Genomic DNA, 24,908 nt, shown 5'->3' on the forward strand with positions numbered 1-24,908 from the left:
GGGAATCTGCCACCTGGGTGACTGCCCTAAATGCAGATCAGTAGTGATTGATTCTAACTAAATGAGGATGATGGTGATGTTTATTATTACTTTTTCCCGCATTTTTCCTCGTAGTAGTCTTTCAATGTCCTTCTTGGTGTGTCTCGCCATCTCCTTCATCTGGGTGAGTAAATGAGCGCACCATCTGAGTCGTGATTCACGGATGTTGCTGCAATCAATCAATCAATCAATCAATCAATCAATCAATCAATCAATCAATCAATCAATCAATCAATCAATCAATCAATCAATCAATCAATCAATCAATAAATCAATCAATCGATCAATCAATCAATCAATAAATCAATCAATCGATCGATCAATCGATCAATCAATCAATCAACCAATCAAACAATCAATCAAACAACATTGATCTGCAGTTAGGGCAGTCGCTCAGGAGGCAGATTCGTATTTGTTTTCCTAAACTTTTCTTAAATGATTGCAAATAATTTGGGAATTTCTTGAACATTTCCCTTGCTAGATTATTCCAATCCCTAATCCAGCTACCTATAAACGAATATTTGCCCCAATTTATTCCCTTGAATTCCAACTTTATCTTCATATTTTGACCTTTCCTGCCTTTTAAAACACCCCTGATAGTAGTATAAGTCACGGGTTCGGCGGCATCCGGAATCCGGTGGCCCCCGGAGGCCTGATCCGGTGAGTGACGTCACAGCGCGATGCGGGCTACCAGCTAAGAGCGTGCTCGTAACCTCACATGACCTTACGCTGGCTACATTCCCTAAGCCTACTACACGTTCTGTCGCCGTACAAACGTATCAAAAAGAACACAAGGACGATGATCTAGAAGAAGAAGAAGCGAAGCAATAATGGAGAAGAAGATTTCAACGCATCTTTGCCTTCAAACAATGTTCAGTTTTTACCTACAATCGCCACCGTAGAAGCACGTACTGCTTCAAAACAAGTTCTTCCTTTTCCTACACATCACCTCTCTGCATGTAAACGCAATGTTAAAAACAAGTTTCTGTTAACTTTTATAGATGTAAGTCACGGCAAAGACGCCAACCTACTCGTAAAACATTTGCAACAGCTAAGAGTCAATCACGATGCTGTTTACACTCAATATAAAACAGACATTTCAGAAGTAGAGCAAGAATTACGTCGTGTGGGTATTATTAAGTAACAGATCTTCAAAGCGATGACGTCATCTGAAGCCATCTCTCGTTACAGTACAGCAACTAAATAACTTCCTACATATCACTCGTATTTCCCCTAATCCTCAGCCTTATTTGTGTAACATATAGTAAACAACAATCCCACGAATTATTTAGTAAGCCTTCAGGGTGTTAACACCGCCTTTAGCTGTAGAGCCAATCTCAAGCCTGGTAAAGAAAGAGAGACGTCCTAATTCGAATACAAGTTCATATGAATTAAACGCACGCTTTCAATGCGCAGTCATTTGCTTAGCATGATACTCAGCAGTCCAAAGGGAAGAGCCCTGGGTTCCATTCCCTGCCATTTGTAGCGCGAATTTGTTTTCGCTTCTGAACACTAAGCTTTAATCTCTAAATGATGCAAACAATATAAGTCTCTAGAGTTTAAGTCTATAAGTTCTAAATATTAAAATCAAAAATTCAGTGTTCCAAACACTAAAAACCAACAACGAATTACGCATCAGCTCAGTTACTAGCATCTTCGACTCTGTACCCGCTCAGCTTCAAGACATTGAAGTATCTTTGCTTTCTAAAGTTATTTCCCTACGAATTAAGCACATGTATTAAACCTTACACCATCTCACTAGTCCTATGTGTAGCCGCCATCTAGTTCCAAGCTCAGCTCTAAGCTCCCTGAAGGTACCTTCCAACATTAATGTGTGCAGTCTCCATCTTGTGTATAGGCGCTACCTTGTTCAAGATTCCAAGTTCAGCTCCAAGCCTCCCTGAGGCTACTTTCCTACGTTACGCCGCTATGAATAAAGCATAGGCATTAGGCCTTACACCATCTCCCTAGTCCTATTAGTATAACGTGTAGCCACTGAGCTTGTGTAGGGATGGGCAACCGGTTAGGTTAACGCATGGTCACCGAGCGGTCAAGCCTAGGGTGTAAATTTATGTCCAAGCTGGACTAGGGAAGGACAATCAGCCAAAGTTCAAACGTATGCATATTTTTTCACACGCAGACCGGGTGATAACATGTATGAACACCTGCAGAAACAATTTTGCTGAGACGTGGCCTTGTTCGCTTCATAATACATTTCAGCATTCCTTTTTCTGTAGCGGATTGAGCTGTTAGGTTACACTAGTCTTCGGTTCAAGAAAAATTTAGTGTTCGATTTCCTGGTTATGTGGAGCTTCAGTCTAAGAGAGTTCCAAGTTCGATGTCCGTTCTTCTTTTGCTCAAGAGAGCCCTAGACTCGATCTCTGTGTAGATTAGATATTTTGACTAAATATGACTTTTGTTCAAGGGCGCCGCAGTGTCGATCTCTGTTTTGGGTCAAATATTAGTAAAGTTAGGGCCTATTGACTTTATGTACTACTAACTGCGTTTTAGATACACCGAAGTGCCGGAATTTAGACCTACAGTAGTTCTTCTCTTGTTCAAGGGAGTCCTAGACACGATCTCTGTTTGGGCCAAATATTAATAATGATACGCCGAAGCGCTGGAATTTAGCAGCGCGGGAGTTTTTTTTAGTTCAAGAGAGTTCCAAACTCGATCTCTGTTTTGGGTCAAGGTCCAAGTTCCAGACACTAAAAATATGAAGTACATGTATTAAGCCTTACACCTTCGCCGTGGTCCCATGTGCAGCCCCCGTCTTGTACCTAGTTCAGCTCTAAGCCCCAAAGTTACCTTCCGACTTCCGACATTATGCCCCTATGAATAAAGCATACGTATTGAGCCTTATAGCCGCAATTTTGTTCAAAGTGGAGCTACAAGCTCCCTTACGCGCTTTCCAATGTTACGTCCCTATGAATAAAGCATACGTTATCGTTATAAGCCTTATAACCACCATCTTGTTCCAAGTTCATCTCGAAGTCCTGGAGTGTTAAGTTTGGTTAACGCCTGGTCAGCGTAAGGCTATGCCCGCACTTTTTCCAGGGTGTAGCGAAGGGCAACCGGTTAGGTTGGCGCCTGGTCAGCGTAACGTTAAGCCAGGACGTTTAGCCTGCATGTATGGAAAGGCGACCCGTTAGGTTAACGCCTCGTCAGCGTAAGCCTATGCCTGCACTTTTTGCCAGGGTGTAGGGAAGGGCAACCGGTTAAGTTGACACATGGTCAGCGTAACGTTATGCCTGGACTTTTTGCCAGGGTATAGAAAAGGGCAACCGGTTGGGTTAATGCCTGATCAGCGTAACGTTAAGTCTGGACATTTAGCCTGGATGTAGGGAAGGGCGACCGGTTAGGTTAAGCCTGATCAGCGTAAGGCTATGCCTGTACTTTCAGCTATTAACATCATGTAAAGTTAAGCCTACACTGTTTTGCTGTTAACCTCAGCATCGAACTTCGGTCTGTAAGGTTAACGCTCTTAGGTCTAGGGTCGAACCCCGGGATCTGTGAGGTTAAGCTTGGACACGTGCTTCGAACTAGGGTCTTACGGTTAACGCCCTTAGGCCTGGAGTCTAACCCGGCGGTCTGTAAGGTTAAGCCTGGACACGTAGCCAGCTTAAGGTCACGTGAGGTTACGAGCACGCCCTTAGCTAGTAGGCCGCATCGCGCTGTGACGTCACTCACCGGATCAGGCCTCGTCCAGGGGCCACCGCATTCCAGATGCCGCCGAACCCGTGACTTATGCTACTACTGATGAATGCCACGCTGTAACATTTTACTGGATCCGACACAATCGGTAATTCGTTTGCGAGGATGTGAAATATACATAGTCAAGCTGTAATGTTTACGTATTTCAAACTGTCTCATGTTTAGAATTTGCAGTACGTTAAACAATGTAATTATTAACGAGTTTAACATAACGGTCACAACACCATTACGTAGGAATGCACACGATTTTTCAGTAGTTTCCTCAAACATTCTACATTCAGTATTTGGGAAAGGACTCTTAATAACTCTGAAGGTAAGGTGTTCTAATTTAATTTCCCAGATTTACAAAAGAACGTAACGGTCTTTTTCTAGCCGACTGTTGCCTCCAGTAGGCTAACTTTAGGTCTGAAATGATTAAGAACGAACCTTGAGTCTCAGCAGCGGCTTAAGTTGATTGTCATGGCAACCAACCGTAAACATGCAAGCTGAATCTGTCGTGGCGGGTTTTTATGACCGGATGCCCTTCCTGACGTCAACCTCATCAGAGGAGTTAATGAGATGAAATGAATGACGTGATATATGATAGTAGGGAGAGGGTGAAACCCGGTGCCGGCACTTAGCCTAGTCCTGTCGAATAGCACCAAGGGGTCTGCTCAAGGCTTAACGTCCCCATCCGACGGACGATTCACCATCAACAGCGTCATATGCCCTCACTCCATATGAGCACTGCGGAGAGGTTTGGAATTAAATCCAGGCTTTTGGCACGCAATCTAGCGATTATAAATTGTATACCACCACCTCCCCTACCCCGCCGGCCAACATTCTGATGGTGAAAATTTTTTCGACCAACAGGACTCGAACCGGCTAACCTCGGTGTCAGACCGTTTAGACTTCGGCGCCTTAACGATCACGGCCAACGGGCGGGCTTGCTTGCACCAAACATGTATACCAGGTTAATTCCTTCCCGAACAAGTGTCCAGGTGATGGTGATTATTGTTTTAAGAAGAAGCACAAGTGGGCAACGATCCTCTATATAGCACTTATCGGAGGGGGTAAGGAAGGGGATCCGACACTTCGAAAAACTAAGGTATCGGCCAAAGAAAGACAAGGGGACGAAGGGCGTGAAAAAAGAAAGACTTTTATCCCTCGGACGTCGAGGTCGGAAAAGAACAAGAGTTGACCAAAGAAGGTCAGGCAGGTGAGGAGCCTGATAAAATGCCAGACTCAGATAGGGGACCCATGACCGCCAAACTACGATCGTCAGTTAAGAGCTCCTGGCGCCCCTTTCAGTCGCGTCTTACGGCAGGTAGGGAATGTTGTGGATGTATTGCACCACTCTTATCCACAGAGGTATCTCGGAGTGAGATCTTCAAAGTGAGATCTTCAACTGAAAGATCATGTGCCGCCAGCAAGGGCCCAATCCAAAATGAACCAGCCATCCCAGATTCGTCTGTATTTTATTCAACAAGTGAATGATTAGCCGAGGAGCAGAGTCTTTCATTATTATCGCAATAGAAACGAAGATGGATTTTAGAAGGAGCTGAATTGTGTTTTGTTCGAGAAAATGACTGCTGCCATGATTTTCTTTTCTTATTTTTTTACAATCGGCGTCACACAGATGCAGACAGATCAGTAGATACTTTGCAGGGGTTTGGCTGCCACCACCGCCGCAGGCCCTCCGCAGAGGCCTCTACCTCATGGACTGCGCTGGCTAAGACTGCATGCTTACCCTCACATCCGCCATCTTGGAGGGGCTTAACCTTACTTTTTACACGCAAGACATCAAGCCTAACCTCATGGAGGAGCCTAACCTGTTCTTTGGCCGGATGCCCTTCCTGACGCCTAAAAGAGTGAGCTTAAGCTCATAGACGCTATATTGGAGGGGCATAACCTTACTTTTTACGCGCAAGACAGCAAGCCTAACCTCAGAACTGCTATCTTGGAGGGACCTAACCTCGGTTTCACGGCCAGATGCCCTTCCTGACGTTCATTGCGCTATACACAGGCTCTTATGAGACTAACTCTTAGAAGCTGGGTCAGACGTTACTGTGCAAGATGGAGGCTATACATAGCCCCTTATGAGACGGCTTAGAGGCGCTTGCGCAAGATGGCGGCTATGCACAGGCTTATATGGAGAAAGCTAGCCTTACAGACCCCGGGTTCAACCCTAGGCCTAAGGGTCTAAGTTCTAAATTCGATGCCGAAAAGTTCTTGACTCAACTGCTAACGTGATTTTAGGGACTTTGGTGCTGAGAGCTGACGGGGAGATTGAGTCTAAACTACTGCGGGGCTAAATTTAGGACGTACACAGAAATTAGATCGGGTCTCGTTAGGGGCACTTTTTAGCTGTTAAAGTCAAGTTGTAACTGAAAAAGTGTGTGTCTGGTGGTTTTTTTTTTTTTTTTTTTTTTTTTTTGTGGAGAAAAGAAATAGCGGTTAATTGTTTTTTACCTAGCATGCATATGTCAACAAAACTGCACAGGCCTGGATCATGTCTAGTTACGTTGAGCCTCAAACTTGAGACTGTAACGCCCTTTGGCCACTGGCGTAGCCAAGGGGGGGGGGTGGCAGAGGGGCCGGCCCCCCCCCCAAAAAAATTCCTGAAACTAGAGCGAGGATCAGCCGTTGTTTTACGTACGGTACGAACAACTTAAAAACGTACGCCGAAATGTTAAGTTAACGGAGCGACAAGAATCTACTAGCAGGGCTCAATAGGGCCATACATAAATCTCCATATTTGTACTGCTTGAATGAAAGGAAGACACTTAGGATTGTGATGCGCGGGGATATTTCCCTGTAGAGGCCTCAGTATTGAGAATGTAACCGTGTGTTGACAAATGTCAAGACATGAAGAAAGGGGCAATTAGCAAGGGATTACTCAGTAGGGGGCAGAAACGTGACCACCGAGATAACGGGGGGGGGGGGGGGGGCACGTCCAGAAACAATTGCAAGCTTACAACATCGTGTCAGCTTTTGCATATCGGTTCCAGGAAACAACAATGTCCTAGGGATCCTGGGGTGGTACCGTGGTTGAGAGATGTGCTATGTTGCAGCCACGGGTGGCCCAGATTGGCTGCGCAGTAGATGTTAGTTTTCTCTCGTCCTGCACGTGACGTTATCACAGGAGCACCGTGACTGCGTAGCATACAACCGCACGTGTATCTTATTTCGTTGTTTATCGCTGTCTCTCTTATAAATAAAGGATTTCCACGTAATATCTACACGTAGTTTCTTTCCGTATATTGCTATTGGTTTATATAATGGCCTACTGTATTTTGCGTAGTGTGTGTGTCGTAGTTCGTTTCTGTGAGATCTCTGTTAAGTTGCAGTGTTTCGTGCAGTGAGGTGGTGCACTTATTTTCTTTTCGTTAGTTGCGTGAACTGTGTAATAGTAGCTGGAATGAAATTTCTCTGTGTTCACAGCATCATTGTAGTGTATATATTTCTTTCTTCTTTCTTAATCTGGTTACCCTCCAGGGTTGGTTTTTCCCTGGGACTCAGCGAGGGATCCCACCTCTACCGCCTCAAGGGCAGTGTCCTGGAGCTTCAGACTCTGGGTCGGGGATACAAATAGGGAGGATGACCAGTACCTCACCCAGACGGCCTCACCTGCTATGCTGAACAAAAAGTCTTGTGGACGGATGGGAAGATCGGAAGGGATAGACAAGGAAGAGGGAAGGAAGCGGCCGTGGCCTTAAGTTTGGTACCAACCCAGTATTTGCTTGGGGGAGAAGTGAGGAAACCACGGAAAACCACTTCCGGGATGGCTGAGGTGGGAATCGAACCCACCTCTACTCAGTTGACCTCCCGAGGCTGAGTGGACCCCGTTCCAGCCCTCGTGCCACTTGCGTGTCATTTTGCGAAATTTTGAGTGTGAATAAAATTTCTTAAAATTGTTAGGCTAAAGCAGATGATGTCTGTTCGAAATAACTGACAACAATGGCTGGATGTGCAGTAACTGGCTGTCTGTCATACAGCACAAAAACGAAACTAACATATATCGTGTATCATTCATTTCCTAAAGCTTCAGACCTGCAAAAAGTTTGTATACAAACATGTAAAAGGAAGGATTTCTTCAATGTAGCTACTTCTACTGTGTACTCGCAGCATTTTACTGACGCCAGTTATGTTCGCGATTTAAGAGCAGAATTACTGCATTTACCTCCCAAGAAGATCTTGAAAAAAGATGCAGTACCTACAGAGAACCTTCTCGGTAGCATTTACAGTAGTAGCCCAGTAAGTGCACAATTATTCCTGAGAAATTCGTCAGTTCCACAGTTTTCGGAGCAAAAAATGGAGAACAGATCACGGACACTCACGGACGTGCTGAACTGTCACGCATACCTAACATTATACGTAATGTGTGTCAAATAATTAGCAGTAAATTCCCCGCTGTACCACCAGTAATAGTAAAAATGTATGTTAGAACGAGAACATGTATACGCATACGACAAATGAACATTCGGGCAAGGACTGAAAGATCCATAGTAGCTCTTTGGCGAAAGGCACGACAGTGGATTTTATCTTCAAAAGCAACCACTTCATGACGTCTGATCTCACGGGTAGGACTGTATTCTAATTAAGTGTTTTTCCTGTTCTTTCTTATTCTTTAATTTTAAGTAGTAGGAATATCTATGTATGATTTTCGAATATAAAATTACACTTCTGTTGCTGTTATAATATGTGTTAAGCTTTAAACTCGATACCTGCGGAAATGAGTCAGTATATCGTATGTTAATATACGGTAGTTCAATTACGGAAGTTCTGCTGTCAACATTTAATATTACAAACATTTCATGTCTCTAAATATTTATGTTGACAGATTTGAGAGAACCTTCCTCAAACTAAATAGAGGAACTTGGATTTGTTAATAAATTTCAAGCGTTGGCCAGTGTGCCGTCTCGTTACATTTACGCCTTATTCGTAATAGAAATAATGAAAAGTTACTATGCTGTACTCTCTTTCAATCTTATTACAGCAGTAAACTTTGTCTGGTCTGCAGTTAGTTCTGAGAAACTGTAATGTTTGCTGGTATTACGAGATTCCTAATGATCTGCGTACTCTGGGCTCGGCTGCTTTGCTCCTACTGTGACGTCATTTCGTTAACCAATAGCAGTTCGTCTCGCGTTGGGCCCAACCTTTAGTAGTGTTTAAGAACCTTGTGTTGCAGCGTTGGGCAGACTGTGACAGGATTGTGAGCTGCACGTTAGTTCCTCATTTTGTGCCATATAAGTAACTTTTTTTGTCACTGAGAAGCCAGTGCATCCTCGGTAAGTTATGAAAAAGTTTTTATTTATTTTTACAGTAGCAAGACAATCGCGGAGTCGAGCCTAAGTTCGATAGGTAGGCCTATACATTTTGTCAAGTGCCCGAGGGCTGATTGGAACCTCAAATGGCACCATCAAAAGTGCGGGTAACTATTTTGTAATTGGCGGACGTGATAACTCAGTTCTAATGGTTCTATCTTCTCATCAGGACGGCCCAGGCTTGAATCGCAGTCGATGCATGAAACATTTTTAAAATGGGAAGTCACGTTCTATTGATACGGATTCTACTTAAAACACTAGATCCCTTTCATTACGTTTCCTTACACTTTTGAGCCAGAACCGCATCATTTATGGTGGCGTATTTTGAGTATCCAACCATTCTTCGGACTTACCTTGTACCTTAAATGGTGAGTGTGGCATACCCACAAAATAATTTCAGGCCAGTAGTGTGGATACAACTTTTCCTTGGAAGGGGTTGTGAAAAGATTTTTTTATTTAGAATTTGCTTTACGTCGCACCGTAGGACTTATGGCGACGATGGGAAAGAAAAGGGCTGAGAGTGGGAGGAAGCGGCCGTGGCCTTAATTAAGGTACAGCCCCCAGCATTTTCCTGGGTGAAAATGGGAAACCACAGAAAACCATCTTTAGGGCTGCCGATAGTGGTGTTTGAACCCACTATCTCCCGGATGCAAGCACACAGCTGTGCGCCCCTAACCGTACGGCCAACTCGCCCGGCGGATATAAAAAGAAAGCCGGTCCTACCGAGTGCGGTGACGGATCTTCAGTAGATATTGTTGGTTTTGATTGTTACCATGTACAATTATAGCTTCTGTACTCTTAACATACACCGGCTGCATTATTGAAACTGTTCGTAAAATTGATAATACTGTATCGTTCTTCGTTTGTGAGGAAGTGGAATCTTTATCTTTGTCTTCTTAAAAAAAGAAACCACGTTGGTACTTTGGTACTACACTCCGTGAAGGTGACTACCTTCCATGCCGTAGATATTTCGATTACGGGAGACTCAAGGAAAACTCTACTGCACCCAAAAACAAGGTTGTATCCTCCTCATCCCATGCCTTTCTTAACTCTGTCAGTGTCAGGAATCGAATGCAGGATGCCGTAAGTCAAATTCGAATATAAGGAGACCTAAAAATAACCAGCCGGCCCTACAGTGTAGGGGTAGCGTGCCTGCCTTTTACCGAAGGCCCCAGGTTCTATTCCCGGCCAGGTCAAGGACTTTTGCCTGGATCTGAGGGCTGGTACGAGGTACACTCAGCTCACGTGTTTATAATTGAGGAGCTATCTGACGGTGAGATGGCGGCCCTGGTCTAGAAAGCCAAGAATAACGGTGGAGAGGATTTGTCGAGCTGACCACAAGACACCTCGTAATCTGCAGGCCTCGGGGCTGAACAGCCGTCGCTTGGTAGGCGATGGCGCTTCGGGGCTGTTACGTCATGGAGTTTGGTTTAGAAAAGTGAACAGAGAAGGAAGCGACACCCCTGCATGGCTCCTTGGCTTCCAGCTAGTTCTTCTGTCCGGCCTCGTGCATTTAGGACAGTAAGGAAACGTACGCCTTAATAAATGCTCCTCAGAAAAACTTTTGTAAAAATACTAACTGCATCTATTCATAACAATAATCACAAACTCCTTCTTTTCATGTGGCTCAGTACGTTGTGTCTCTGTCCTTCTGAGTCCGAGTTCGCAGGTTCAAATCCCGGCTTGGATTGGTAACCCTTAAAACGGTGTTGAAATGGCAACAGCTCAGTGTCGTTGGTATCTGACACGTTAATAAAAACTATACATACGAATATTAGCGTCACAAAACTCTAACTTTATACTACTATATTCTGTATCCCAGGCTTGTGAGGAAAGTAATTAACAATTTACTTGACGTCGCACCGACACAGATAGGTCTTATGGCGACGGTGGGATAGGAAAGGCTTAGAAATGGGAAGGAAGCGGCCGTGGCCTTAATTAAGGTACAGCTCCAGCATTTGCTTGGTGTGAAAATTGGAAACCACGGGAAAACATTTTCAGGGCTGCCGACAGTGGGGTTCGAATCCACCTCCCGGATACAAGCTCACAGCTGCGTGGCCCTAACCGCGTTGGAAACTAATAGGACAAGGTAAACCCTACATAGCATGTGTTGTAACGCGTATTTTTCTTTACCAACTAACAAAAGAACTATACCCATACGCTCTACATTATATATTTATTTATTTGTTTATTTATTTATTAGTGCCTTCAGTACAGTGGCGAAGTTAGGGCTCCAGGCCCTCTCGTACACTTAACCACATACTAATCAGAATCTTAAATAAAATACTGAGATACTTAAAATAGTTAAAACTGCATAAATTAATAGAATTGAAAATACATTTTAAATAAATTACTTACTAAATTAATATTAAAAACTCTTAAAAATGGCTAATCCTCCGGAACGCACACATTCATACTTCAACCATTCAGTCAGCTGTCCTCAGCAGGTAGTCTCGGCAGGTGACCTTAAATCGTGATTTAAAAAAGCTAGTTTCTCTGACCTGAACTGGCAGGGAATTACATAATCTGGCGACAGTCACCACAAATTATGTATTAATTTTCATTTGTGCGGTGCAGTGAAATAGAAAGAATGAATCTAGAACGTGTGTTTAAGTTGTGATGATGATAAAAAGATGAATTTAGAAGAAATATACATTGGCTGACTTTCAGCTACCACTCTGATCACCATCGTTAAAGTGTGTAGCTGCCGACGTTTATCAGACATCAGCCATGAGACAGCCTTTTAGTATGAGGTGATATGAACATCGTACCCGATATTGTAAATAAATCGTAGGCAGGAATTCAGCGCTCGTTGAAGTGTAAGTGTTTCTTCCCTCGTCATGTCAACTAAAACAACGTCACAATAATCAAGAATAGGGAGAATGAGTGTCTGTATTCGTTTGGCCTGTAGCTCAAATCCCTTTGTCGTTTAAGAGGGTGAAGAACTCCAAAAATCTGTTTACGTATTTGTTTCGTGTGATCACACCAATCAACTGCTTCATTCATCATTACGCCGGGATTTTAAACCGCTTTACTGTAGGAAATAATTTAGTAGGATAGGCGGGATTGCGACATTGTTTGAGCAGCTCAGTAATTTTCGTGATCCAATTATAATTGTCTGAGATTTTTTTGCAGTTTAGTATAAGTGAGCTTCGTTGTGCATATACAGTACACTGAGTCGTCGGAGGTCCCTGTTAATATCTTGTCTTGCAGTGTCGATATATTTGAAGATCGCCAGCACAGAGGTCATGTGTGTTATTTCCTGTCACAGATGGTATGTCATTGATAAAAGTACAGAAAATTAGGGGCCGTAGAGTACTTAAGATGCGGTTAGATTCGAAGTCTTTGTCATCTAGGGTTTGTTTATAATGTCGAAATAACGAGTCACGGTGGGCCATCATTCTCTTGCCTTCATCATCTAGCCATGGACAAGAAGGACGAGAAACCTGTATTCGACGCGTGTGTGTGTCACTTCTTTATTGCTTATCACACGACCATTATTATAATAACATTACCGTATTTATTCTAAACCAGAATATTGCATCCTTACTCAAACTGTTTATTCTTGCATTCAATTCACTTGTACTCGAATATATGAAATGCTGCAGTTATGTTGGGATGGGAGTAACAGATGTAGCCGGGGTGGGGAGGGGGGGGGGGGGGTCGTACAAGCAAGTCCAGACACCCCAGGAGTTTTAACGAATGTAGTTTTATTGAGCATTTTATATATAATGTGCATTAAAGTAGTATAATTGGACAGTTCGGCCGCCACCGCCACCTCCGGCTCCCAGTGGCCACCTCCACCTCAGCCAGTGGCCTCTTCCAGTACTGCCAACTTAACCTAACTAGCGCGACAGTACTGCCAACTTAACCTAACTAGCGCGAAATTTGAATTTGTAAACAAAGCCACGTGCTTTTTGACAGCTGTCATCGACAACAACGCATCGCTAACCTCAGTACTGCCATCTTGACGGGCCTAAACCTCAGTAGTGCCAACTTAACCTAACTAGCATGAGGTAAACAAAGCCACGTGCTTTTTGACAGCCACGTGCTTTTTGACAGATTTGTAAACAAAGCCACGTGCTTTTTGACAGACAACAACGCATCGCTAACCTCAGTACTGCCATCTTGACGGACCTAAACCTTAGTGATACCAACTTAACCTAACTAGCGCGAGGTAAACAAAGCCACGTGCTTTTTGACAGCCACGTGCTTTTTTGACAGCTGTCATCCGCCATCTTTAAACCACAAAGCACTGTGCTGCCCTCTATATCGCAGTAGCTGCAAAATTCGTCACCTGTCATCGGCAGTGCTGCCATCTTGACGGGTCTAAACCTTAGTGCTACCAACTTAACCTCACTAGCGTGAGATAAACAAAGCCACGTGCAGCTGTCATCCACCATCTTTGAGCATCGTGCTGCCCTCTTTAGCTACTTACCTTTGAAATGTGGTACGTTATCCGCCATCTTGCATCCGAAACCTCAGTGCTGCGCTCTATGTAGTGGCGGCAAATTCCATGTGCTCTTGTTTGGAAACAAAGCCACGTGCAGCTGTCATCTACCATCTTTGAGCATCGTGCTGCCCTCTTTAGCTACTTACCTTTGAAATGTGGTACGTTATCCGCCATCTTGCATCCGAAACCTCAGTGCTGCGCTCTATGTAGTGGCGGCAAATTCCATGTGCTCTTGTTTGGAAACAAAGCCACGTGCAGCTGTCATCCACCATCTTTAATCACCGTGCTGCCCTCTTTAGCTACTTACCTTTGACTGTTGTCATCCGCCATCTTGCATCGCCAACCTCAGTGCCGCACTCTATGTAGTGGCGGCAAATTCCACGTGCTCTTGTTTGGAAACAAATTCACGTGCTTTTTTGACAGCTGTCATCCGCCATCTTTGAGCACCGTGCTGCTATCATGCGGGCAATTTCGTTAGCTGTCATCCGCCATCTTTAATCCAGAGAGAACAGTGCTGCACTCTATGTGGTGGCGGTAAATTCGATGTGCTTTACAAACCTATGTGCTTTTCTGACAGCTGTCATCCACCATCTTTAATCACCGTGCTGCCATCTATGTGGTGGCGGTAAATTCCACATGCTTTACAAACCTATATGCTTTTCTGACAGCTGTCATCCGCCATCTTTAATCCAGAGAGAACAGTGCTGCCCTCTATGTGGTGGCGGCAAATTCGACGTGCTCTTGTTTGGAAACAAAGCCATGTGCAGCTGTCATCCGCCATCTTTGAGCACCGTGCTGCGAGCAATTTCGTCAGTTGTCATCCGCCATCTTTAATCTACAGAACACCGTGCTGCCCTCTTTATGGCTACTACCTTAAGCACGTAGTAGCGGGCAATTTGAAAAGTTCTGTTAGCTATCATCCGCCATCTTTAATCACCGTGCTGCCATCTTTAGCTAGATACCTTTGAAATGTGGCGGCGGATAATTTGAAAAATGCTTTTTGACAGCAGCTATCTTTGAGCACCGTGCTACCCTCTATGTGGTGGCGGCAAATTCTACATGCTTTACAAACCTACGCGCTTTTTTTTTTGACAGCCATCTTTAAGCAACAGAGTACAGTGCTGCCCTCTTTGTTGTGGCGGCAAATTCCACGTGCTCTTGTTTGGAAACAAAGCCACATACTCTTTTTGACGGCTGTCACCCGCCATCTTTAACCAACAGAGCACTATGCTGCGGGCAATTTCGTTAGCTGTCATCCGACATCTTTAATCAACAGAGCACCGTGCTGCCCTCATGCGGGGTAATTTCGTTAGCTGCCATCCGCCATCTTTAAACACCGTGCTGCCCTCTTTATGACTACTACCTTAAGCACGTAGTAGCGGGCAATTTCGTTAGCTGTCATCCGCTATCTTTGAGCACCGTGCTGCTCTCTGTAGTAGCGGGTAATTTGAAAAGTTCTGTTAGCTGTCATCCGCCATCTTTGAGCACCGTGCTGCCATCTATGTGGTGGCGGCAAATTCCACATGCTTTACAAACTCACGCGCAGCTGTCATCCACCATCTTACATCGCAAACCTCAGTGCTACACTCTATGTGGTAGCGGATAATTTTAAAAAGAAAAATTCTACAGCAGCCATCTCTCGACGCTAATTGCACAAGATGGTAGCTATACATGACTCCTTAAAGGTGCTCATGCAAGATGATCGCTATACATAGACGCCCTTGGGATGCTTGCGCAAGATGGCGGTTATACAAGGCTCCTTATGAGGGATGCTTGCGCGAGATGGTGGTTGCTCTTATGAGGCGGCTCAAGGATCCATGGCTAGAGACGCCCTAAGGATGCTTGCGCAAGATGGCGGATGCAAGATGGCGGCTATACATAGCTCCTTATGAGACAGCCAGTACAACATGTGATCAGAACATTGATTGATGTGTTCAGAACACAAAATAAGTAGAATCGAACACTGTACTCGATACAACATGTGATTAAAACATTGTGTGGTGTGTTCAGAACACTAATCGAACGCTGTATTAGGGGATACCTTTGTTTAGATTGAAACATAACAAGACTAGAATTGAACACTGCACATTGATTGATGTGTTCAGAACACAAAATAAGTAGAATCGAACACTGTACTCGATGTCGTTAACTTCAACATGTGATTAAAACATTGGCTGGTGTGTTCAGAACACTACATAAGTAGAATCGAACGCTGTATTAGGGGATACCTTTGTTTAGATTGAAACATAACAAGACTAGAATTGAACACTGCACTCGATGTCGGAAGATCAGATTGAAAACATAACAAGACTAGAATTGAACACTGTACATTGATTGATGTGTTCAGAACACAAAATAAGTAGAATCGAACACTGTACTCGATGTCGTTAACTTCAACATGTGATTAAAACATTGTCTGGTGTGTTCAGAACACTACATAAGTAGAATCGAACGCTGTACTCGATGTCGTTACATGTGACCTGATACAACATGTTAGGGGATACCTTTATCCTAAGAACCGAACACTGTACAACATGTTAGGGGATACCTTTGTTTAGATTGAAACTAACAAGACTAGAATCGAACACTGCACTCGATGTCGTTACATGTGATCCGATACAACATGTTAGGGGATACCTTTGTTTAGATTGAAACATAGCAAGCCTAGAATCGAACATTGTTTGATGTGTTCAGTACAACTTCAATGATTAACATACACACTGTGCACATATCGCATAGCTAAAAACACACTGTGCACATATCGCATACCTAACACTTCAAATGATTTGCTTAGTACGAAAATAAAAATAAAAAATCTATACCGCGTAGCTAACTCGTTCATCACACTGCTAAGACGCTTAGTAATTGTGAATACACTCATACGAAAATCAAGAAAGCACACTGCGTAGCCAACTCGCTCGGCACGAAAAAAATCTATACCGCGTAGCTAACTCGTTCATCACACTGCTAAGACGCTTAGTAATTGTGAATACACTCATACGAAAATCAAGAAAGCACACTGCGTAGCCAACTCGCTCGGCTCACTCGCTTAGTAATTGCAACACACACGGATAAGAATGTTCCGAGATACTTACATGTTTTTTAAGGGGGGTGAAAGATCATAAATTATATGTACACACATGTTGTCTCCTCCAAGTTGTAAGATGAAATAGACGCAGTACTGCGAGTTTCCACTCTAGCTGGCGAACGGAAGTAGCATGATATCTCAGCAAAAAATAAAAATACGCTTGAGCTTGCAAGTCAGACACAATGATGGATACCGCGATTCAAATCCTGGTAACTTATGCCGTCGGGAAGGGCATCCGGTGAGCATCTAGCTGAAAAACCCCCCGATTCTCGACAGATTCTTAATCCGAGTTCTTTGACGTCAGGAAGGGCAGCCGGTTAACAACAATTATCGAACACGCATCGCGAAGGCAGGAGTGTGCAGCGATATGCATGTTTAGACTTGCAGATTACGAAAGAAACATAACAAGACTTGAGTCTTAAAACAAAATTCTTGCGATTTAAAATCTTAGTCGGGAAGGGCATCCGGCAGTAAAACAATAGTTCGTGATTTAAAATCTAAGAAGAGCATCTAGCTGAAAAACCCCCCGATTCTCGACAGATTCTTAATCCGAGTTCTTTGACGTCAGGAAGGGCAGCCGGTTAACAACAATTATCGAACACGCATCGCGAAGGCAGGAGTGTGCAGCGATATGCATGTTTAGACTTGCAGATTACGAAAAAAACATAACAAGACTTGAGTCTTAAAACAAATTCTTGCGATTTAAAATCTTAGTCGGGAAGGGCATCCGGCAGTAAAACAATAGTTCGTGATTTAAAATCTAAGAAGAGCATCTAGCTGAAAAACCCCCCGATTCTCGACAGATTCTTAATCCGAGTTCTTTGACGTCAGGAAGGGCAGCCGGTTAACAACAATTATCGAACACGCATCGCGAAGGCAGGAGTGTGCAGCGATATGCATGTTTAGACTTGCAGATTACGAAAGAAACATAACAAGACTTGAGTCTTAAAACAAAATTCTTGCGATTTAAAATCTTAGTCGGGAAGGGCATCCGGCAGTAAAACAATAGTTCGTGATTTAAAATCTAAGAAGAGCATCTAGCTGAAAAACCCCCCGATTCTCGACAGATTCTTAATCCGAGTTCTTTGACGTCAGGAAGGGCAGCCGGTTAACAACAATTATCGAACACGCATCGCAAAGGCAGGAGTGTGCAGCGATATGCATGTTTAGACTTGCAGATTACGAAAAAAAACATAACAAGACTTGAGTCTTAAAACAAATTCTTGCGATTTAAAATCTTAGTCGGGAAGGGCATCCGGCAGTAAAACAATAGTTCGTGATTTAAAATCTAAGAAGAGCATCTAGCTGAAAAACCCCCCGATTCTCGACAGATTCTTAATCCGAGTTCTTTGACGTCAGGAAGGGCAGCCGGTTAACAACAATTATCGAACACGCATCGCGAAGGCAGGAGTGTGCAGCGATATGCATGTTTAGACTTGCAGATTACGAAAGAAACATAACAAGACTTGAGTCTTAAAACAAAATTCTTGCGATTTAAAATCTTAGTCGGGAAGGGCATCCGGCAGTAAAACAATAGTTCGTGATTTAAAATCTAAGAAGAGCATCTAGCTGAAAAACCCCCCGATTCTCGACAGATTCTTAATCCGAGTTCTTTGACGTCAGGAAGGGCAGCCGGTTAACAACAATAGCGTATGATGTAAGAGCTTAGATACTACCAGTTTTGCGTCAGGAAGGACAACTAGTCTTAAAACAAAACAGATTCTTAATCCGAGTTGTCAGGAAGGGCAACCGGTTAAAAAACTATAGTGTATGAGGTTAGATACTGCTAGTTTTACGTTAGGAAGGACATCTCAACAAATTCATGCGATTTAAACACATTTTATTCCCAAGAGAATCGAACCCGAGACTACCGGGTGAGAGGCATGCATACTGTAGGCTATGGGTTTGTTCTACAGTCCTTGAAGTATCGGCACAGTCATTCTGAGCGAGCAGCGGAATGCGTGTGTTAGCTGAAATTGTACACGTATCTTCCGGCTCAACCTTGAGCGAGGACACTGATAAGCGACTTGTAACTCGCGAACGTCTTCTTAGCTGAGTGTAAGCTCTTAAAACACAGTACCAATTAAGGTTGTAAAATATTCTGAAATTGTCCTCCTCTGTAGTGTGATTAGCTGCTACCCCCGGAGGTCCGAGTTCGATTCCCGGCTCTGCCACGGAATGTGTAGCATTTAGCCTATGTAAGTTCCTAACGTAAAATATCATGATTGTACGGAGAGGTTAAAACACACACAGTGCCTACTCCTATCGAAAGAACCTGCACGGTACCAGCATGTAGGCTTCTCCTGGTGAAGGAGCCTGCACATAGTTTAACGCCTCCTATCAACAGCCCTTACTTAATGCTGGCTTTTTTTTGCACACCCCGCCTCACACCATAGTTTTATACGACCGGCTACCCTTCCTGACTAGGATTTTAAATCGCAAGAATTTGTTGAGTTGCCCTTCCTGACGCAAAACTGGTAGTATCTAACCTCTTACACGGAATGTGTAGCATTTAGCCTATGTAAGTTCCTAACGTAAAATATCATGATTGTACGGAGAGGTTAAAACACACACAGTGCCTACTCCTATCGAAAGAACCTGCACGGTACCGGCATGTAGGCTTCTCCTGGTGAAGGAGCTTGCACATGGTTTAACGCCTCCTATCAACAGCCCTTACTTAATGCTGGCTTTTTTGCACACCCCGCCTCACACCATAGTTTTATACGACCGGCTGCCCTTCCTGACTAGGATTTTAAATCGCAGTATACGCGATAAATTTGTTGTAGCGGGTTTTATAACTAGATATCCCGGTACCGATACATAGCCTACTCCACTGAAGAAGCCTGCACAAGGCTTATTGCCTCCATCCGACAAATGAATCAGCATCAACACACTTGTACTCAAAAAATAATTTTCGACCGAGTTCGATTCCCGGCTCTGCCACGGAATGTGTAGCATTTAGCCTATGTAAGTTCCTAACGTAAAATATCATGATTGTACGGAGAGGTTAAAACACACACAGTGCCTACTCCTATCGAAAGAACCTGCACGGTACCGGCATGTAGGCTTCTCCTGGTGAAGGAGCTTGCACATGGTTTAACGCCTCCTATCAACAGCCCTTACTTAATGCTGGCTTTTTTGCACACCCCGCCTCACACCATAGTTTTATACGACCGGCTGCCCTTCCTGACTAGGATTTTAAATCGCAGTATACGCGATAAATTTGTTGTAGCGGGTTTTATAACTAGATATCCCGGTACCGATACATAGCCTACTCCACTGAAGAAGCCTGCACAAGGCTTATTGCCTCCATCCGACAAATGAATCAGCATCAACACTCTTGTACTCAAAAAATAATTTTCGACCGAGTTCGATTCCCGGCTCTGCCACGGAATGTGTAGCATTTAGCCTATGTAAGTTCCTAACGTAAAATATCATGATTGTACGGAGAGGTTAAAACACACACAGTGCCTACTCCTATCGAAAGAACCTGCACGGTACCAGCATGTAGGCTTCTCCTGGTGAAGGAGCTTGCACATGGTTTAACGCCTCCTATCGACAGCCCTTACTTAATGCTGGCTTTTTTTTGCACACCCCGCCTCACACCATAGTTTTATACGACCGGCTACCCTTCCTGACTAGGATTTTAAATCGCAAGAATTTGTTGAGTTGCCCTTCCTGACGCAAAACTGGTAGTATCTAACCTCTTACACGGAATGTGTAGCATTTAGCCTATGTAAGTTCCTAACGTAAAATATCATGATTGTACGGAGAGGTTAAAACACACACAGTGCCTACTCCTATCGAAAGAACCTGCACGGTACCGGCATGTAGGCTTCTCCTGGTGAAGGAGCTTGCACATGGTTTAACGCCTCCTATCAACAGCCCTTACTTAATGCTGGCTTTTTTGCACACCCCGCCTCACACCATAGTTTTATACGACCGGCTGCCCTTCCTGACTAGGATTTTAAATCGCAGTATACGCGATAAATTTGTTGTAGCGGGTTTTATAACTAGATATCCCGGTACCGATACATAGCCTACTCCACTGAAGAAGCCTGCACAAGGCTTATTGCCTCCATCCGACAAATGAATCAGCATCAACACACTTGTACTCAAAAAATAATTTTCGACCGAGTTCGATTCCCGGCTCTGCCACGGAATGTGTAGCATTTAGCCTATGTAAGTTCCTAACGTAAAATATCATGATTGTACGGAGAGGTTAAAACACTCACAGTGCCTACTCCTATCGAAAGAACCTGCACGGTACCGGCATGTAGGCTTCTCCTGGTGAAGGAGCTTGCACATGGTTTAACGCCTCCTATCAACAGCCCTTACTTAATGCTGGCTTTTTTGCACACCCCGCCTCACACCATAGTTTTATACGACCGGCTGCCCTTCCTGACTAGGATTTTAAATCGCAGTATACGCGATAAATTTGTTGTAGCGGGTTTTATAACTAGATATCCCGGTACCGATACATAGCCTACTCCACTGAAGAAGCCTGCACAAGGCTTATTGCCTCCATCCGACAAATGAATCAGCATCAACACTCTTGTACTCAAAAAATAATTTTCGACCGAGTTCGATTCCCGGCTCTGCCACGGAATGTGTAGCATTTAGCCTATGTAAGTTCCTAACGTAAAATATCATGATTGTACGGAGAGGTTAAAACACACACAGTGCCTACTCCTATCGAAAGAACCTGCACGGTACCAGCATGTAGGCTTCTCCTGGTGAAGGAGCTTGCACATGGTTTAACGCCTCCTATCGACAGCCCTTACTTAATGCTGGCTTTTTTTTTGCACACCCCGCCTCACACCATAGTTTTATACGACCGGCTACCCTTCCTGACTAGGATTTTAAATCGCAAGAATTTGTTGAGTTGCCCTTCCTGACGCAAAACTGGTAGTATCTAACCTCTTACACGGAATGTGTAGCATTTAGCCTATGTAAGTTCCTAACGTAAAATATCATGATTGTACGGAGAGGTTAAAACACACACAGTGCCTACTCCTATCGAAAGAACCTGCACGGTACCGGCATGTAGGCTTCTCCTGGTGAAGGAGCTTGCACATGGTTTAACGCCTCCTATCAACAGCCCTTACTTAATGCTGGCTTTTTTGCACACCCCGCCTCACACCATAGTTTTATACGACCGGCTGCCCTTCCTGACTAGGATTTTAAATCGCAGTATACGCGATAAATTTGTTGTAGCGGGTTTTATAACTAGATATCCCGGTACCGATACATAGCCTACTCCACTGAAGAAGCCTGCACAAGGCTTATTGCCTCCATCCGACAAATGAATCAGCATCAACACACTTGTACTCAAAAAATAATTTTCGAAGGAGTCTGCACAAGGTTTAACGTCCCCATCAACAGCCCTTACTTATTGCTAGCTTTTTTTCACACCCCGCCTCACACCATAGTTTTACGAACGGCTGCCCTTCCTGACTAGGATTTTAAATCGATATCCCGACATAGCCTACTCCTACCGAAGAAGGCAGCTTAACGCCTCCATCCAACAAATGAATCACACTAAAACACTCTTCAATCATTCTCGCTACTTCGGATGATAGCGGGTTCGAACTGGAAGCTGTAAATGCTAGGCGTGGGACCTGTGCGATCATCATTACATGATCTAGCCGGATGCCCTTCCCGACGGCATAAGTTACCAGGATTTGAATCGCGGTATCCATCATTGTGTCTGACTTGCAAGCTCACGCGTATTTTTATTTTTTGCTGAGATATCATGCTACTTCCGTTCGCCAGCTAGAGTGGAAACTCGCAGTACTGCGTCTATTTCATCTTACAACTTAGAGGAGACAACATGTGTGTACATATAATTTATGATCTTTCACCCCCCTTAAAAAACATGTAAGTATCTCGGAACATTCTTATCCGTGTGTGTTGCAATTACTAAGCGAGTGAGCCGAGCGAGTTGGCTACGCAGTGTGCTTTCTTGATTTTCGTATGAGTGTATTCACAATTACTAAGCGTCTTAGCAGTGTGATGAACGAGTTAGCTACGCGGTATAGATTTTTTTCGTGCCGAGCGAGTTGGCTACGCAGTGTGCTTTCTTGATTTTCGTATGAGTGTATTCACAATTACTAAGCGTCTTAGCAGTGTGATGAACGAGTTAGCTACGCGGTATAGATTTTTTATTTTTATTTTCGTACTAAGCAAATCATTTGAAGTGTTAGGTATGCGATATGTGCACAGTGTGTTTTTAGCTATGCGATATGTGCACAGTGTGTATGTTAATCATTGAAGTTGTACTGAACACATCAAACAATGTTCGATTCTAGGCTTGCTATGTTTCAATCTAAACAAAGGTATCCCCTAACATGTTGTATCGGATCACATGTAACGACATCGAGTGCAGTGTTCGATTCTAGTCTTGTTAGTTTCAATCTAAACAAAGGTATCCCCTAACATGTTGTACAGTGTTCGGTTCTTAGGATAAAGGTATCCCCTAACATGTTGTATCAGGTCACATGTAACGACATCGAGTACAGCGTTCGATTCTACTTATGTAGTGTTCTGAACACACCAGACAATGTTTTAATCACATGTTGAAGTTAACGACATCGAGTACAGTGTTCGATTCTACTTATTTTGTGTTCTGAACACATCAATCAATGTACAGTGTTCAATTCTAGTCTTGTTATGTTTTCAATCTGATCTTCCGACATCGAGTGCAGTGTTCAATTCTAGTCTTGTTATGTTTCAATCTAAACAAAGGTATCCCCTAATACAGCGTTCGATTCTACTTATGTAGTGTTCTGAACACACCAGCCAATGTTTTAATCACATGTTGAAGTTAACGACATCGAGTACAGTGTTCGATTCTACTTATTTTGTGTTCTGAACACATCAATCAATGTGCAGTGTTCAATTCTAGTCTTGTTATGTTTCAATCTAAACAAAGGTATCCCCTAATACAGCGTTCGATTAGTGTTCTGAACACACCACACAATGTTTTAATCACATGTTGTATCGAGTACAGTGTTCGATTCTACTTATTTTGTGTTCTGAACACATCAATCAATGTTCTGATCACATGTTGTACTGGCTGTCTCATAAGGAGCTATGTATAGCCGCCATCTTGCATCCGCCATCTTGCGCAAGCATCCTTAGGGCGTCTCTAGCCATGGATCCTTGAGCCGCCTCATAAGAGCAACCACCATCTCGCGCAAGCATCCCTCATAAGGAGCCTTGTATAACCGCCATCTTGCGCAAGCATCCCAAGGGCGTCTATGTATAGCGATCATCTTGCATGAGCACCTTTAAGGAGTCATGTATAGCTACCATCTTGTGCAATTAGCGTCGAGAGATGGCTGCTGTAGAATTTTTCTTTTTAAAATTATCCGCTACCACATAGAGTGTAGCACTGAGGTTTGCGATGTAAGATGGTGGATGACAGCTGCGCGTGAGTTTGTAAAGCATGTGGAATTTGCCGCCACCACATAGATGGCAGCACGGTGCTCAAAGATGGCGGATGACAGCTAACAGAACTTTTCAAATTACCCGCTACTACAGAGAGCAGCACGGTGCTCAAAGATAGCGGATGACAGCTAACGAAATTGCCCGCTACTACGTGCTTAAGGTAGTAGTCATAAAGAGGGCAGCACGGTGTTTAAAGATGGCGGATGGCAGCTAACGAAATTACCCCGCATGAGGGCAGCACGGTGCTCTGTTGATTAAAGATGTCGGATGACAGCTAACGAAATTGCCCGCAGCATAGTGCTCTGTTGGTTAAAGATGGCGGGTGACAGCCGTCAAAAAGAGTATGTGGCTTTGTTTCCAAACAAGAGCACGTGGAATTTGCCGCCACAACAAAGAGGGCAGCACTGTACTCTGTTGCTTAAAGATGGCTGTCAAAAAAAAAAGCGCGTAGGTTTGTAAAGCATGTAGAATTTGCCGCCACCACATAGAGGGTAGCACGGTGCTCAAAGATAGCTGCTGTCAAAAAGCATTTTTCAAATTATCCGCCGCCACATTTCAAAGGTATCTAGCTAAAGATGGCAGCACGGTGATTAAAGATGGCGGATGATAGCTAACAGAACTTTTCAAATTGCCCGCTACTACGTGCTTAAGGTAGTAGCCATAAAGAGGGCAGCACGGTGTTCTGTAGATTAAAGATGGCGGATGACAACTGACGAAATTGCTCGCAGCACGGTGCTCAAAGATGGCGGATGACAGCTGCACATGGCTTTGTTTCCAAACAAGAGCACGTCGAATTTGCCGCCACCACATAGAGGGCAGCACTGTTCTCTCTGGATTAAAGATGGCGGATGACAGC

The sequence above is a fragment of the Anabrus simplex genome, chromosome 1 (genome assembly GCF_040414725.1).
Source record: "Anabrus simplex isolate iqAnaSimp1 chromosome 1, ASM4041472v1, whole genome shotgun sequence".
NCBI classification, from domain to species: Eukaryota; Metazoa; Arthropoda; class Insecta; order Orthoptera; family Tettigoniidae; genus Anabrus; species Anabrus simplex.